A 17,064-nucleotide genomic window follows, 5' to 3' on the forward strand; every position below is an offset into this window, starting at 1 on the left:
ACAGAGAGCTGAAACTGTGAGACAGAGCCAGCTTTCCTTACAGATGTGTGCCCTCGGCATTGGTTGGATTTCTGTTTAGTCCTTAATCCTTCGTCTTTGAGGTGTGTGTGTGTGTGTGTGTGTGTGTGTGTGTGTGTGTGTCAGAGACAGAGAGAGACACAGATAGACAAACAAATCCTGAAAACCATAATCCTCCATTGTCTTGCTCTTGTCATCATTTATTAGGATATGTCTATAGATGGAGAGTAGCATTGCAATCCCTACAAAAAAATGCTTGTGAGTAGATCAAGAAAGACTAAAATTCAAAAGTGGGAGTATTTTTCTTCCCTCTCAGTTACATGACATTCAGAGCCTGGGATTTTGATTGCTGACAATAAGAACACATCCATCCAGGTGCATTTAGTCTCTCTCTAAGAGCTGAAAGGGGATGCAGATAAAGTGACAATGGTGGAAAGGTGGAAGGTTGGATGAGGGCTCGACATACCCATTTGGAGGGAATTTTAAGACTTTTGCCAGGTGTAGTTCTTTTCATTATCCAGATCACCCTAGAGAAGCCTAAAGATGGCATTAATCCAAATTTAAGGTATTTTTAAAACCGATTTATTCCTTCAATAAATATTTATTGGACACTCACAATGTGCAAAGCATTCTGGAAGATAGAAGATGCATAATATAGTCTTTTCTCTCAAGCCGCTTATGATTGCATAGGGGAGGATAATATATATATGCAAATAACTATATTATTTTATTCAGTACTCTTTCAGTTGCAAATGACAGAATCGAAACGCGAAGTCACTTAAACAGAAAATAAATTTATTGGTTTATGTAACTGAAAAGGCCATGAATATATCTTGAGGCACAGCTCAATTCAGGGGCTCATGTGATATAATTACTTCTCTCTATCTCTGTCTCTTTCTGTCTCTCTCTCACTCTCTCTCCTTTCTCTCTTTTTCCCTCTTCCACTTTATTATTTTGTGTTTTAGAGCCTTTGGATCAACCACTGTGGACAGGGATAACATGATTGTTCAGTAATGGTCAAGTAACCTGAGCACCTAAAATAGTGTGTGGACTTCAACAAGTGTTTATTAAACATTTACTAAATAAGTAAAATGATTTCAGTATCTTGGAATGATATAAAATGAATTACGAAGATTTTTACCCAAAGTTAGGTAACATGAATTTTAGCAAACCCAATGACAAAACAAACAAAATTATTTAGTGAACGCCACTCTGCAGTTCTCAGTCATAACAGAAAATGGGAAAGTATAAGATTCCAGAGATAGAAGCATTGGAAAACATGGAAATATAAACATATGAAGAACTGAAGTGCCTGACAGTAGGGTCCACAATTGGGTAGCCAAACAAATGAGGACAGAAGCAAGCTCACGGACTGTGGGAATGGGAAAATTGTCAGGGGAGTAGAGGTTATGGGAAAAAATCAGAGCAGACTGAATAGGAGAAAGTGAAGTTAAAGTGATTGTGAGCCCTGAAGGGGGATGAGTCCGAGGCTGGTCTTTAAGTGTGGTTGTGTTGCTAGGCGACTGAAATGGAGAAGGACCGAAGGTCACTGGAGCTGAGGGGACTGAGGCACTAAAAGGTCAAGGTTTGTGATGAATCTTGAACTTGCAACTGTAAAGTCTTGAAGTCATACAGACAAAGCCAGTTGTAATGAGGAGGGAGTTGGAGTGAGCTGAAGATGAACAGAATTATCCCCGGAGATGAGCCCTCTACAGAGTGGTGTGCTTTGTTCACTGACATTTGTAAACTGCGCCAACAGAACCATCTGAGCCTGCCCTGGCCAGACAGGTCACAAGATTCTTAGCCAGACAGAAGATGTGGAAAGGATAATCAAAGATTGTCTGGTGTACTGGAAGGCTGTCGATGAGTGGGTTGCTTTATAGTGTATTGCTCTGTGTTTTGAGCGTCAAACCTCTTTTTTTTCCTTCTTCTTTTTGCGATAGAGTTTCACTCTTGTGGCCCAGACTGGAGTGCAATGGCACGATCTCGGCTCACTGCAACCTCCACCTCCCAGGTTCAAACGATATTCCTGCCTTAGTCTCCTAAGTAGCTGGGATTACAGGCACCTGCCACCATGCCCAGCTAATTAATATTTTTAGTTATTTTTAGTAGAGACAGGGTTTCACCATGTTGGCCAGGCTGGTCTCAAACTCCTGACTTCAGGTGATCCACCTTCCTTGGCCTCCCAGAGTGCTGGGATTACATGCATGAGCCATTGCGCCCAACCTAAACCTCTTTTAAATACCTGAGAGCAGAAACTTTTTTCCCACAGTCCAGAGACAGCTCTGTGAGGTGCCTCAAAGCTGGAGGTAATTTCCCCAATTATGATATCCTGGGAAAAGTTAGTCTCTATTTAGATAACAGTAACCCACCTGTTCCCTCATTCCCACCACTTTCTAAACATTTACATTTTCAATTTGTGTCAAAATTTTTCTGATATACTATTTTTCATTATGCATTCACTCAATGATATAGCTATTTTTCTTTTGTCTAAACCTTTCTATTAGAATGTAAGCTTCACGTGGTCAGAAATCTTGTCCCGTTTGTTTAGTTTTATTTTCCCAGTCCTATGATCTGTGTTTCAAAAGAGAAGTTGAATACACAGACACACTCATGCACACAGAATTTTCTGTTAAACTTTTTTTGTACAAAAGGATAAAAAACAAAGTCAGTCCAATACCAGATAACATTCCTTCTTTTCTGCCGAGTTGTTTGCTTTAGCAGTATTTAACCGATATAAAAATGCAAAATAGTAAGGAAGTAAATTGTGTGGTTTATCCCATTGTCTCATCACACCTGTAATTATTTCTGTTTTAGTACCTCTTACTTTTTTTGCCTAAAGGAAATATAGTTAATCCTCTTTCTTTCTGTCTCCACCACCCCCCACTTCTGTTTTCCTTACCCCATCTCATGCACACACACTCGTATACCACATATTCCTTCTTAAATCTATTTGCCAGACCTATGATTTCCATGTGAGTACTCTAATTTACCCTCTCATGTACACACTTCCTCTGATTTGCAACATTAATTGGAATAATGAAATTTCTAAATTCAGTACTGTTCTGGCTGTATATTTATAATCATCATCACATTATTAAAATAATTAAAACAAGGCCGGACGCCGTTGCTCACGCCTATAATCCTAGCACTTTGGGAGGCCGAGGCAGGCAGATCACGATGTCAGGAAATCGAGAGCATTCTGGCGAAAACAGTGAAACCCCATCTCTACTAAAAATATGAAAAATTAGCCAGAAGTGGTGGCGGGCACCTGTAGTCCCAGCTATAGGGAGGCTAAGGCAGGAGAGTGGCATGAACCAGGGGCAGAGCTTGCAGTGAGCTGAGATGGCGCCTCTGCCCTTCAGCCTGGGCGACAGTGGGAGACTCGGTCTCAAAAATAAAATAAAGTAAAAATAAAAATAAATAATAATAATAATTAAAACAAAATGCTCAGCTGCTTGCAGTGCAGTGCTTATGAGGTCAAGGTAGTTGGTTCAGTCTCTGGGTCAGCCAGCTGGTATTCACAGAGGGGGAAAATGGTTTTCTGCCTATGGACTGCACCCTTAACCTCAGCCAGCCATCTTGCAAAGGCACAGCATTGGTTACAAGCAGACTAGGTTGAGAGAAAGGGAATGGGTATAAGCAAATCCACAATTAAGGTAGGATTAAGGCCACTCTATAAATCAGTCCAGTCATTTTTGACACATAGTGAAGAAGGTAAGCTAAGCCAGCAAGTATTATAGTATTAACTTGAAAAGTGCCTAGTAAAGGTGTTTCAAGAATATAATAACAAATCAGACAGAATTAATCAAAGGTAAGGATAAATATTAGATAATAGGTACCATTTCGGGATGGCAATACCAAGAATTGTGCTAACCTCTTTAATAACATTAGTTCATTTGAAGGCCTCTTCATACAGTTGTACAGGTAGTACACTGCAAAATTTTAGATGGAGCCTTTTACTTATGCTATTATGGAAATGTGCCACATAGGGTCATTGACTAGTTAATCTTTTCATCAGTTATATGACATAATCACTACTATATACCATCCTGCTGTACATATAAGGAAACTCTCTGAGACCAAAAAGAAAATATTTTCATTACATTCAGGAAAGTCTATGGGAAAAATAAAGATGATGCAGGATCACAGGAGGTGACTAAAAGAGTCCAGAAAGAAAGACAGAACGAAAAAGCACGGATCTCGTCAGTAACATCAATTAATATCCTTATCATAAAATATTCTTCTTAGCGGAACACTTTAGTAAGAAATAGATGTTAGGACTCATCCGTCACCATTTTCTAGGCCTGGGATTATTCTACCCTTTACTTAGGATAGAGAAGACAAACAGACTGATAGAGTTGGGATGTTGTCCCGTCTAAATCTTGTGTTGAATTATAATCCCCAATGTTGGAGGTGGGGCCTGGCGGGAGGTGATTGAACATGGAAGCATATCTCTCATGAATGGCTTAGTGCCATGCTCTTGGTAAAGAGTGAATTCATGCGAGATTTGTTTAAAAGTGTGTGGCGCCTCCTCCCCTCCCTATGCTCCAGCTCTTGCCATGTCATACTCTGGCTCCCTCTTCACCTTCCACCATGATTGTAAACTTCCTGAGGCTTTCCCAGAAGCTGAGTAGATGCCAGCACCATGCTTCCCCTTAAAGCCTACAGAACCATGAATCAATTAAACCTCTTTTCTAAATACATTAACCAGTCTCCATTATTTCTTTATAGCAATGCAAGAACAGCCTAACACAATATTCTTATGTTTTTCATGTTTCTCCATAGGAGTGTGCATAGGGGGTGCTTTAAAATGCAGATCACTGAGCCCTACCTTAGGCTAAGGCTACTCTATTCCAATTTTCCCAGAAGATTCTTAAGTACATCAAAGTTTGGGAAACACCGCTCTAGAAGATGTGTACAGTGATAAAACATACTCAACTCCTAAAGCCCACAGATAGGCAGAGGGCCTGGGATTCGATTAGGAGAGAAACTCCAAAAGGAAAATGAAGCATCAGATTAACCATAAACACTAAGTCTCCTTTTTGGTGAATCTTATTTTACATGGATGACCAACTAAATCATCATTAGACTTCGAATCCCAATAACATAACCTGTGTTAGGAGAGAAGCAGCAACATTTGACAGTGTAGAAGAACTAGGGACTTGAAGTAAGAATAACCCAGATTCAAATCTCTGCTCTTCCACTTTCCAGCTGAGCAACCCTAGGCAAACAGTATACTTTCTCTAGTCTCAGTTTCCTTACTCATAATGTGGGGGATAAAAATACTCTCTTGCTCATTATTAAGATAATATACGATGATTTATGTAAAGTCCCTACTATAAAGTGAATTTTCACTGATGATAAATGTCATTGTGCTTATTGCTGTTGTTAGAAGGCCATGGGAAGATCACTGGACCTGAAGAGAAAATCCATAGTTGTTTTCAGATTGGGCAAAAAAGCAGTCAAAATGAGTTCCTCCTGCTTAAATGCTATGTTAAATTATTTGACTTCAAATCTGTAACAAATTTGGCTTTAACTATATCTTAATAGTGCTATTTAAAGTGAGATTATTGTAAACAAAAAGAAATATTTAAGAAATGCAATGACAGGGAAGGAAAGCCTAAAGGGGTCTTTGGCACCGCATGTGTGCAGTCTCTGGGGAGGAAGCAGGAAGAGAAGAGAAGGAAGAGCTTCTGCAGAATCCTTGAGAAGAGGACAAGTGAGCTGAAACATTTTGAGTTTGCTTCATTTTCAGCACTATTTTCAAAGGAGATAGACATTAGCAAGTGTTCGTGTAAAGATGGTATTGTGGAAATGTTGCTGACAGACTCAATGACTTTGACTTCAAGATACATTTTCATCCAGATTTTTAAGGCAGGGATGAAAGCATCTGTCATAAGTTTTAGGAAAGGTATAATCTTTTAGTTAGCTTGGAGGAAAAAAATAAATAGCAACAAGTCAAAGGAAGTGCTGGTTAGACTTGGCAAAAGTTGCCACTTAGAGGGGGGTGACTGAGAGAGGCGGCTTGCATGCAAGAGTGTACATTGCCACTAATTCAGGATGCCTGGGAAATGGCAGTTCAAATACCAGGCAATGCCTGGTAATTGGATATTATGCTTTCCCAGGTGTTCCCATCATTATGCAGCACATATGGATCACCAATTTTCAGATAAATGAAATGCCTGTGGAATCTTAAAATATTCAGATTGTCTAGTCTATGGCTTCCCCTTATAGATTAGTACGTGTAGGCCCAGTAAGGAACCATGTGTATGAAGTCATAGCTAATTAGTGTTGTAGTCAAGATCAGAATCCAGATTTCCTCACCTCTAGGTCAATATTTATTTCCACTATCCCACATAATTGTGTCACTCTTACCATTCTTAGATATTTTTTGGTGACTAAAATTTTTAAGTACTTTGGAGGTTATCATTACTGATGTCAGTTCTCCCCATACCAGGCTAAAGGGTAGAAGTAGAAGGTTGGCATAGGAAGTAGACATAGGAGGGTAGACATAGGAGCTTGGGTTAAATCTCTTCTCGCAAAATACAGTACCCCAAAACTTCCTTTTTAAAATTAAACTATTAATGATAGTCACTTGTTCACGTATCATTTCTCATAAACTGTCAGTGAGCAAAATATACAGAAGAAAGTGATTGGGCTTTGTGGGTGTTGCAGAAAGAGTATTTTTTGTTAAATTTTTAAAAAATAAACTAGTTGCCTAAGAAAACATTTTATAATATGATTAAAGGGAGGTCATCTCATGTAATGGAAGCAGCTGCTCACAGGCTGAATTTGTTGTTGCAAGGCTCTCAGAGTACAGGGTGACCTGACACGTAGTAGACATACTGAAAGGTACAAGTACACAATATGCTGGAGAAAAATTTGGGGATAATTCTTTATTTGTTTAGGCCTTCGCCACCGTAAGTCACAAAATCTGTAGTCAATCCACCTTGAGGTCAGGACTGTTGTGATATATGATTTGGGGCATTATTAATTGTATTTGCAGATATAAAATTAAAAGTTACTTTAATGTGTATACATGTGCTTATGTGTAATGTCACTAAGAATCTTACATTAGTCTCTAAGACATAAAGGTAGAATTAAGGGTTGAGGCAGCCTATAGTAGATTTCTAGAACAGACTTCTCAAACTCTAATGTGCATACAAATCAACTGGGGAACTTGTTAAAATGCAGATTGGGATTTAATAGGTCTGGGGTGGGAATAGCTATTCACATGTCTAAACAATTCCCAGGAGATACTGATTGTTCTGGTCCATGGACTATGTTTCGAGTAATAAGGGTTTTAGAAGAGTGGAAGGAAAGGGGAGGAGCTGAAAAGCTCCATTACTTAAACAAACCAAGTCCCTTTCTCTATTTTTGATCTATTTCTAACAAGACATACAAATTACCATAGATTAAAGAGACTTTAAGAACTCGTGGCTCAAAACCAATATATTTTGGTACTAAAAAGAATGGATGTGTGAATGTATTTCAGAATTACCCCCAGTCTTTTACTTTCCACACTGCAGCCAGAATAATCTTTTAAAAACTCCAAATCATTATTTCTCTCTCTTTAAAAAAATCTTTTAGTAGCTTCTTTTGTTGTATAGACAATGTTCAAACTCTTAAAGTCGTTCACAAACTTCTACTAGATGTGACTGCTACCTCATATCTGATCACTGTCCTCTTCATTATCTAAGCTTTAAACACAATATACATCTACTAGTCCTTCAAGTACAATGTTTTATCCACTCCCAGATTTTCACAATACTTTTCCTTCTTCCTGAAATACTCTTTGTCTTCCCCACTGCAATTCTCTACTTTTCTTGACTATTTCTTTTTCTTTCCCTGGGGAAGCCTTCTTTGATATCCACAGTGAGGTATAAGAGCCTCTACTATATGAACCTACAGCACCTTTGTTTTACCCTATCAAAAAACATCATATTGCCTTGGTCCTTTTAAATGAAACTTTCTCCCACTGTATTCGCATCTCCCCGAGGACAGAGATCATGTCCATTTTCCTTATTATTTTAGTTTATTTTCCTAGCTAGGCCCTCTTTAGGCAAATAGTTAATAACTATAACATAAAAAATAAGCAAGTAACAGTTGCAATCCCTAGAAGAGAGAGGGGGTGATGGATGGTGTAGGACATAGTCCAGAGACAGCAGAACACTTTTGAGGTGGGGAGTAACCTAATAGGGCTTGGAGAGCCAGAGGCAATTTTCTAGAAGAGAAGGCCCAAAATCTGAAATATGCATAATGGACAATGGAATTTCCCAACTGGAAAGCAGAAATGAGGAAATTTCAAAGGTGTGATGAAGAATGTTGAAGACAAAACTTACAGATCTAATTATGGTTTTCCTGAGGCTATTTAGACAAAATAATGTAACATACTACCAGACAGAAAGTCTGAAGTAGTAACAGAGGGAAGGTCAAGGTGAGCAGAGACTGGAATCAACTATTTTCCGCAAATCCTTGTGGAAGCAGAGGATCACTGCACTGGGAGGCATGAGAATGCTGACAGTGTGGATTTAGGAGGCATCTCATTGCTTAAATCTTTGAGACTTGAGAACAGGCTTATAATAGCTTACAGAACAATAACTTTTTTTTATTTTATTTTTTATTTTTTATTTTTTTATGGAGCCCATGTGACAATTAAGGGCACATTTGTGAAATATTCTATGTCCGAAAGAACAGGCAGGAAAGGAAGAGAAGAGATTCAAATGGCTCCTAAAATAAAACTTGCCTTGTGCCTTGAACACTCAGGATGATTATTTATTACAGAAATCAGGGTAATGCTTGTTAGTTTGCGATAGTGATGCTTTTGACACTCAAATTGGATTTCATTTCTTAGGAAATCTCTTAAAACTTTTTTTTTTTTTTGTCTTCAAGTTTTCTAATAAGTAGTGACTCTTTTGTCAAATAAAATATTATTCTGCAGGAGATGATACTCAGAAAACTCATGTCGAAAATCAATTCCAGTCTTCTACCCTCTCCCAACACCCATCAGTAAACTCTGAGGTCCTTCAGAGAGCCTCAAGGCTTTGGAATACACTACTAGAATCTAATTTCTTCCATTATTCCAGGAATTCGTCTTCTGCAAGCATTTGGCGACTTATGTTTCATGAATCCCATGGACTGCTTAGCAATATCTTAAAATTTAAAATTCAATTTTGACTCCAAATAAAATTTCCCTGTATGATTTATTTATACATGCAGATACATAGAAAGTATGTATAAATATATGTTATATAATGGAAGTCATACATACATGAATGGTTGAACTACTTAACATAAGATATAAACAAATACAAAGATTCAACAGATATCAAGATTTAAAGAGGCAAAAAGGTAATTCTTCTAAATTTTAATTTTGCTTATTAGTAATTACCACACAGAATTTTTTGTTTCTAATTTACTCTGTATCTTTTGAGCCAATGATCTTGCCAGCAAGTAATCATTATGGATGCATAGTAAATCTGGCCTTCATAATGGGACCCCCTATAAATGTTTCTCATTTGTTGCTCAACCTTAACAGGGTATATCACAGGAACTGCCTAAATATTTGTTGACAAATCTACTGAATGAATGAATGTTGGCTTCTTTTTTAAAAAAAAAAAAAAAATTATTTTACATAAGGGTCTGGGTTGTATAGCAAAGTGCTGTAGACCTGGAATCCGAAGGCCTGGGTTGAGGCCAACTATAGGCAACTCTAGGGTCTTGTTTGATGGTAGGTCTCATTTTTATTTTTTGTTAAATGAAGGTAGCAAGCTATTCCATAAAAACTGTGTACTGCCCTAAATGTGCCAACAAGTATCTTTGGTAGTAACTGTGTTCTTTTGATCTCTAGAGCACATATTCTCTCAGGAATCCCAAATAGAAGAGAATACTTTTACTGGGTTTTTTTCTTTCCTATTCAGTATTTTCTTTGTTCAAATTCATTCCATTTGAAGATATTAAATATGGTTTTATCTCCTGATATTATCCCCAGTCAGGAATGTTTATCTTAGCTACAATGCAGCTCTCTAACCACTTACTTTATAGAAAGAATTTTAATAACAATCAAATTATTTAATTAAATACTTCTGCTCTTTAACAAAAATTATTCTTTTACTAGCATCTGTAATTCCAAGCAAAAGTTTTATTATTTTTTTTTGGGGGGGGGGGAGTTGTTTGTTCATTAATTTATTTGTTTATTTATTTTACAAGACCAGCTTTTAAAAGACCTGTTTCTTAACCAGCTATTTCATGGGAGTATCTGTTGACCTCGCTGTTGATTGGTTGTGTGACTGACCTTCTGCATTCAGAAAAAGAGTTAAACTCTGTCAAAGTGCTGTAAAGATGAATAATATAGGGAAAACTGAGAGCAAGATGGCCAATCAGTAGAAGCTTCTACTGATCATCTTCCCTGAAGGAACAGTAAATTGAACAACTATCCACACAAAAAGCACCTTCAGAGGAACCAAAAATCAGGTGAGGAATCACAGTATCTGGTTTTAACTCCATGTCACTGAAAGAGGCACTTAAGAGGGTAAGAAAGACCGACCGGCTTGAATTGCTGATCCCCTCCCACATTCCCCATCAGCAAGTGCTTGGCACAGGGAAAGAATTTGTGTGCTTGGGACACTGATTGTGGGACTTTACATTGGATCTCAGGGATGCTCTGCTACAGCAGCACAAGTCAGAACTCAGCTGGCAGGAGGAGCATTTAGACCAGCCCTAGCTAAAAGGGAATCATCAACCCCAGCAGTTGTAACCTGAGTCCCAGCAAGCCTCACTTACTGAGGGCTAAAGTGCTCTGAGGTTCTACATAAACTTGAAAGACAGTCTAGGCCATAAGGGCTGCAATTCCTAGGCAAGGCCTGGTGCTGTGCTGGGCTCAGAGTCAGTGGGCTTGAGAGGCATGCGACCTAGGGAAACACGAGCCAGGCCAGCCAAGTAAGTTCTTGTGCCACTTCTCCCTCAGCCCCAGGCAGTGCAGCTTGCAGCTTTGATAGAGACTCCTTCCTTGCACTCAAGGAAAGGAGAGAGAATAGTAAAGAGGACTTGTTTTGCAACTTGGATAACAAATAGGGCACCAGGCAGAATCCTGGGGCACACATTCCAGGCTCTAACTCCCAGACAGTATTTCTAGACACACCCTGGGCCACAAGGGAACCCACTCTCTTGAAGAGAAGGACCCAGTCTTGGCAGGATTTATTACCTACTAAATAAAGAACCCTTGGTCCTGAATAGTCAGCAGTGACAGCCAGTCAGTACTTGTTGTGGGCCTTGGGTGAGACTCTGGCTTCAGGTGTGACCCAGCACGTTCCCGGCTATAGTAGCTATAAAGAGGGACTCCTTATGCTTGAGAAAAGGAGAGGGCAGAGTAAAGAGAACTTTTCTTGCAGCCTGGATACCTGCTTGGCCACAGTAAGATAAGAACACCAAGCAGGTTCTTGGGGTCCCTGATTTCAGGATTAGGCTCCTGGGCAGCATTTCTGGACTCGCTTTGGGCCAAGGCGAGCTCACTGCCCTGAAAGGACAGTCCCAGGCCTCGCAGCATTTACCACAGTCTGACTGAAGAGCCCTTGGCCCTTGAGTAAACATCAGCAGCAGCCAGGCAGTATTGGCTGCAGGCCTGGGGTGGTAGTAGTCATGGGGACTGGCTCCTCCTATTGTGGAATGGGAAAGGAAGAGTGGGAAGGATTTCGTCTTGTGACACTGTGTACCTGCTCAGACAATGTAGAACAGAGCGCTATGTCGATTCCAGAGGTTTCTGACTCCAGGCCCTTGCTCTTGGATGGCATCCCTAGACCTACCTGGGGCCTAAGAAAACTTGCCAACCTGAAGAGAAGGACACAGGGCTGGCTGGCTTTGCCACCTGCTGATTGTAGAGCCCTGGGGCCTTCAACAAACACAGGTGGGAGTCAGGCAGTGGTTATTGCAGGCCTTTGGTGAAACCCAGTGCTGTGCTGGCTTCAGATCTGACCTAGTGCAGTCCCAGTGGTAGTGGCCATAGGGGTTCTGGTGTCACCCTTCTTCCGGCTTCAAGAAACTCAGCACAGACGAGACTCCATTTATTAGGGAGAAAGTAAGGGAAGAGAACAAGAGTCTCTGCCTGGTAATCGAGAGAGTTCTTCCAGATCTAATCAATGACAACTAAGGTGATACCCAAAAGCCACAGCTGATACTGGGCTTAAGATGCCCACTAATGCAGATAGGGCTGCAGTGACCAGAAACTTAGATCACAACACCCAAGACCCTAAAACCTGGAAAGCTTTCTCAAGTTGGATGGGTATAAACAAGTCCAGATTGCAAAGACTACAATAAATACCTAACTCTTCAATATCCAGACACCAATGGACATCCACAAGCATCAAGACCATCCAGTAAAACATGACCTCACCAGACAAATAAATAAGACACCAGTGACCAATCTCAGAGAGAGAGAGAGAGAGAGAGAGAGAAAGAGTTATGCAACCTTTCAGACAGAGAATTCAAACTAGACATTTTGAGGAACTCAACGAAATTCAAAATAACACAGAGAAGGAATCCAGAATCCTATCAGATAAAGTTAACAAAAAGATGAAAATAATTAAAAAGAATCAAGCAGAAATTCTGGAACTGAGAAATGGAACTGACATAACGAAGAATGCATCAGTTTCTTCCCAGCAGATTTGATCAAGCAGAAGAAAGAATTAGTGAGCTTGAAGACAGGTTATTTGAAAATATACAGTCATTTGCAACAATAATAATGAAACTAGAGGCCATGATGTTAAGTTAGATAAGCCAGGGAAAGAAAACCTTTGCATGTTCTTACTTATTTATGGGAGCTAAAATTTAAAACAATTATACTGAGGGAGATAGAAAGGAGAATGATGGTTACCAGAGGCTGGGTAAGGTAGTGGGAGGTAGGTAGGGGCATGGGGATGGTCAATGGGTACAAAAACATACTTACATAGAATGAATAAGATCTATGTTCGATAGCACAACATGGTCACTACAGTCAGCAATAATTTATTGTACATTTAAAAATAACTAGAAGAGTTTAATTGGATTGATTTAACACAAAGACAGGATCAAGTATTGAAGTGATGGATACCTCATTTACTCTGATGTGATTATTATGGATTGTATACCTGTATCAGAATATCTCAACTCCATAGATATATACACCAACTATGTACCCACAAAAATAAAAAATTAAAAAAATTAAAAATGATGAACAGCATAATATAGTGCATATACCATACTGCTAATATGTATTTCATAAATTGTACTGTAACACAAGATTTAAGAATCAATTTCAGAGTATAATATAGTAGAGTTAATTGAATGGTCACACATAATTTTGCTTTTCTTTCTTTTTAAATTATTCTTTACCAACTAGCTTTGCCCAGCTTATACTTAAGCAGAAGGCTGATAACCTAAAATTTTCTGATTAGAGAGAAGCATATAGGAAGTAGCATATGCTGAGTTCCTATTATAAGCCATATTATAAATTTATTTAATCTTCATAATAGCTGTGGGAAATAGGTATTATCATTTCCATTTTACAAACTTAGATTCAAAGCTCAGTCAACTTAACAATCTCCCCACAATTGCACAGCACAAAAGCAGTGTGGTTGGGATTTGAATTCAGGTACGATATCCCCAAATCATGATCTCTTTCACTAATACCACTCAGTTTCTTAGGGGATGGTAAGAAAATAATTTGATAAAGATACAGAATTTTAAAATTGTGATAGAACCTATGTATATAAAGATTAGATTTTGATCTAATAAAGAACACTAGATTTTGAATAAACTTTATATGCAGTAGAACACATTTGACTCAATTAGAAACTTATTTTCATTAAATATATATTTTTTCACATACCTTTTGCATAGCAGGTAAAGGGCTAGTAATTTCATTTTCAACTCTAGCAAGGATATGATCTGTCTATAATATTCCTGGCAGTAGTCATTCAGGCTTAAATATTCCCAGATCAAAGCATCTGCCATCAAAACTCAGAAGATAAAAGTTGGACATTATATCACTAAGATCTTGTTTAAATCTGAATACTAATAGAAATAATTAATAAAATCAAGGCATCAGTTTTTTATTCTAGTGTAAGTCCTGAAAAAGCAAATGTTATGGTCTTTACTTCATGATATTGTCTGAATTTGATGAACCCACCTATTCTTCCTTTGGGGAGACGGAGCAGACATGAAGAAGGAACTAGAAGTCAGTCTCATGAGACTGTGACTTAGACCCTTCTCCGTCTCACCTTCTTATCCAAATCAGGCAACTGGATCTAACAAGCGACAGAGAACACTCACAGAAGAGGTAGCCACTGAGTAAATCATTTAATCACCCCAAGCTTTGATTTATTCAGTTAAAAAAATATGAATCATGCATACTCTGCTCTGATTAAAATACAGATTCACCCTTAACATTTGAAACATGCTTAAACTCCACAGCCCACTCCTGTCACGCCAATAATAGGAATGGTTTGGTATCAGTGTGCAGAGAACCTCATCGAAGCCCACTGGGGATACAAAGTTTTGAAATTTTTGGACAAGTTCCTGTTTCAGATTTGTTTCTAGACAATGGTAGGTAGTATTACATGGATGCTGAACCTTAAATAAGGATAATATCTGAACACTATTTTGCACAGAATTTACTGACTAGAAATATGATTGATAAACTGAAGTTTTTAAAGAGAATGTATCTATATTTTAATTACTACGAAAGATTTCATGAATTCTGATTCATATAAATAATATATATATATAAACATTTAAAATTAAATGCCCATAAAGGGAGACAGTGCCCTCTCGTCAAGAGCTTTTGTTGCTCATAGAAATGCTCTTCAGGATGGTATATAATTAATGCTGCAGGAATGCTGCCAGTAACAGGATACCATGAAACGTTAGATACCATTAAACAGTAATTGAACCTAAAGGCACAGGGTACAGAATACAACATTTCTGATTCAGCCCATTTGTCAAAAAATAATAACCAACATAATTTAATGAGTTCTTACACTGCCAAAGAACTTCACAAATAGTTCTCATTTGTTCTTAGAAAAATGCTTACAAGGTGGACTTATTTTTCCTTTATCTCAGGTTAGGAAAGTGAAGCTTCTAAACGTCAGGAAACATGTGCATATGAATGAAATGATTACTGCGAGATGTATATACGTCTGCTTTCTTCCAGAGCTTTGATGCATCTCCCATGAATTATAGAAAATAGGATGCATGTTCCCTCTGGGATAGGGCCTATGTATAGCATAGCAACATATACACTTGTATTTAATATGGGTACAGATGGAATTATAGCAAAGGTGAGCTTGACTCTAACTCCCAAGCTCTCTCAGTCATTGTTTCACTTCATTAAATAGTCATCCCTTTGATGCTCATTTACTTCTCTGTACTTCATATGTAATTCTCTGTTCTTCACATATTCTATTTTAATTTTGCCTTTCTTCCTCATTTTGTACTCCGATTTTCTTAATGATATTACTCCACATTCGTTATGTGTTACTCCTCCTATCAGTGGACCCTGTCCTGGAGGAAAAGTGCATCCTGTGTTTTTGAGTCAGGGCAGTTATATCAACCTTCAGGCAAAAAACAAACATATACACATCTAGCAACATTCTTTTATCTGAATCCATATACCGCTTTTTAATTTACTGTATTTAGGCAATAAAAATTACTTTCTCTATTATATTGACAACAAGATGCCACTGATTGTAAGACATATCATAATTTTGAGTCACTTAGAAAGAAAAACATAGAAGCAAATAAATTACAACCTGATACTGTCTTGTCATCAGTAAGATGCAATTTAATTTCAGAAATATTAATTCATGAATAAAGTGTGTGCCTTAAAATCGAGGAAATATGGTATCTGTTACGTAGCTCTCATACATGCTATATTGGATAAGTATGATTTTAATGGATGTAACTTACACACACAACTCACCATTCATCCAATATTTATGTAATTCCATTTCTAGAATGTGTGCACAGGCAGGTTAGCCCCATGGTTGATCAATAGACTCTGGAACCACTCTGTTTGAATTCAAGATGTGCTTCCAGCACTTCCTAGTCATATGACCTTGGAAAATTTCTTAACATTTCAGTGGATCACATTCCTCTTTTCTAAATTATTATTATTATTAATAGTATACAATTCCTAGGGCTATTGTGATGATTAAATGAATAAAACTGTGTCTTGTATATATTAAGGGTCTAAGTATTTACTATGAATACAGTTGTTACTATGAATACAGAGAACATGAAGACGTGAACCATACTGAAGTCCCTATGCAAATCTTCACAATGCCCAGGGGACTCTATCTCAACTTCAAGATGCAAACCTTTACAAGCATGCAGCTGTTCCAGCATCAATAATGCATGCACAGTTCATAATCATACCAGTTATGTAACCTGCCGTGCAAGCCACATCCTCCGAAGGCATGTATCCCCAGAGGACAGACAAAGCTATGCACAGAAAACCTGCTGTTTCTTAAGTATTTCCACTTTCCATAAATTTACAATTAATATTAATCCTGATCTTGAAAATAAGCTGTGAACCAAAGCAAATCACCTTAAAAGCAGATTTTCATTAATGAGGAGATTTGCTGTAAGTTTCTCACAGCCTACCTTTCTTACTTGGCTTTTGTGAGAAATTGCAAATCTTTCCCTGGTGAGAGCCATACCATGACTGCTGATACATGGTCGAGAGCACTTTTGTACTTAATTGGTGCAGAAATACAAGTAAAGGCAGAGCTGTGTTCACCTCCTCCTTCATTTCCTCTCCATTCCTTTTCTGTGATGTCACATACTGATACAACATCTACACATAGCCATGTGTCTAACAAACATACATGCTCAAGGTTTAGGCAATCTTTGACCTTCCTCCTTCCTCATGCATACCTTAAACATTAATTTAAGGTCAAGCACATTTACAGGTTCTCCAACATGCCCTTCTCCATCTTGTGTTCTTCCATCCTTTCTCATTCCCCTTGGTCAGACTTGCTTGAACTATGTTTCTCAGAAAGGCAGGCACAC

The sequence above is a fragment of the Piliocolobus tephrosceles genome, chromosome 2 (genome assembly GCF_002776525.5).
Source record: "Piliocolobus tephrosceles isolate RC106 chromosome 2, ASM277652v3, whole genome shotgun sequence".
Classification (NCBI taxonomy): Eukaryota; Metazoa; Chordata; class Mammalia; order Primates; family Cercopithecidae; genus Piliocolobus; species Piliocolobus tephrosceles.